We start from the raw sequence: 2120 nt of genomic DNA on the forward strand, positions 1-2120 counted from the left end.
TCCCTAATCCCTTCTCCCTCCCAAATTGATTTGAATCATGTTCCTTGATAATTGAATGAATTTCTCATCGCCTTGACTTAATTTAATGAAAACATCAGTTCTGGTGTTATTTAAGCTCTTAAGAAACCCGCAAGAGGTGAGCCCCTCTCTGTCAAACTACAATGTATTTGTTTATAAGAGGTCACAAGGAGCTGCCAGGTTAACTCCTGCTGCTAGCCCATCATCAGGGTCCAAGGCACACCCTGCCCATCTCCTTTTATTACTTATGCCTGTTCCCTCCCAGACGGGAGCTCTGGAAGGAGCCTGTCATTGCCAGGAAGGAAACTAAGCAGATAATCAGGAAATCAAGTATTAACCAGGAATGGGAATTTTGAATGCAGCAAGTTTAATTTGCTAAATAATTTGCTTCCCACACTCGGCTTTACCTACAGCACAATGAAATATATTTCAATCTAAATTGCCTCCTAACTCCAATCAGCATTAATTTAATAATACATATTCAACAGATATAAATACACCAAATGACTGGAAAATGAGTATAGGTCCACATGTGTTTATGCTGATACTGGCACCTAAGTAGGATATTTATCAATGATGGCAGTGGAATGTGTATCATTTTCCCCTTTCATTCCCCCCTCACAAATAAGAATGTGAAATAATTTGCAAGCGGCTAAGGGATTTACATTTTGGTAGGACTGGGAGAGCCTTTGGCTTCTTGTCTTTGGATTTCTGTTTGTTGAATAAGATTTCCCCTACTGGGATTCACCCTGGTCTGATGAACTTCTTCTCTAGTCAAAGCACGGTGTTGCCTCTTCTGGTTGGTCTAGAGAGGCTCAGCCCTGCCTGCAGGCATTACTTGCCTCCTTGTTGGAGGAAGAAGGGAAAGCTGCCAAACCATTAGCACATTCTTACCACAAGGACAAGAGGGTCACACAGAAGCCTTTGGTATGTATTAGGAGGCTAAGGGAACACCCAGGAATGGAGAGGCTTTAAGATGGTTGGAACTCAGAGAAACACCCTAGAGGACCAACTTCCTCATTTTATAGTTCATGAAACTGAGCCCCAGAGAGGAATGGAGGCCTGTGGACCAGACTCTCAGGCCCATTGACACCCCCTAAACTAGCTGCCGTACTGGGAAAAATGTAAAGGACTTAAAATGTACAATCAACCAGATTGGACATTATCCTTATTTTTAGAGACAGTTTTAGCACACGGTTGTATTCAAAGACATAGCTGAAATATAACATAAGAAATTTGCAGATAAAAAAAAACTGTGAGGATATGGAAAAATCATAACCCTCACACATTCGTTGTGGGAATGTAAAATGGCATAGATGCTTTTGAAAAACAGTCTGGCAGCTTCTCTAACAATGAGGCAGAGTTAGCATATGATCCAGCAGTTCTACTCCTAGATACACCCTAAGCAAAACTGAGAATATATATATCTACACAAAAACTTGTATATAAAAGTTTATAGCAGATTATTCATGATAGCCCAAAGTGGAAACAACCCAAATGTCTATCATCGGATGAACCAATAAACAAAATGTGTTATATTCATATAATAGAGTATTATTCATCCATAAAAAAGAGCGATGTTCTGATACATTCCACAACACTGATGAACCTTGAAAACATTATGCTGAGTGAAAGAAGCCAGGCACAAAAGATCATCTATGATTCCAGTCATATGAAAGTCCAAAATAGGAAATCTACAGAATCACAAAGTAGATAAGTAATTACTTAGGTCTGGAAGTTGGAGATGGGGCTAGTTTAGAGATGGATTAGTTAAAGGATTTGGGTTTCCTTTTGAGATGATAAAAATGTACTGAGATTGACTCCAGCGGTGGTTATGTATATCTGTGAATTATACATGTTAAGGGGTGGATTGTATGGTATGTGAATTATACCGCAATTAAGCTGTTAAGTTTTGAAAACACGTTTATGAAAGGAATTTGAGGCTTTCAAACAAAAGTAATAGGTAGTGATGGTGGTAGAGGGGAGCTATACATTCTTGATTGTGTCAATGTATAATTTTCAAAATATTAAAATTATGACCCCAAGACAAATAAAAAATGTGTCAATTTTACTTAAATCATTAATAAGCAAACACATGAGAT

This window comes from Tamandua tetradactyla, chromosome 9 (assembly GCF_023851605.1).
Source record: "Tamandua tetradactyla isolate mTamTet1 chromosome 9, mTamTet1.pri, whole genome shotgun sequence".
In the NCBI taxonomy this organism is placed as follows: Eukaryota; Metazoa; Chordata; class Mammalia; order Pilosa; family Myrmecophagidae; genus Tamandua; species Tamandua tetradactyla.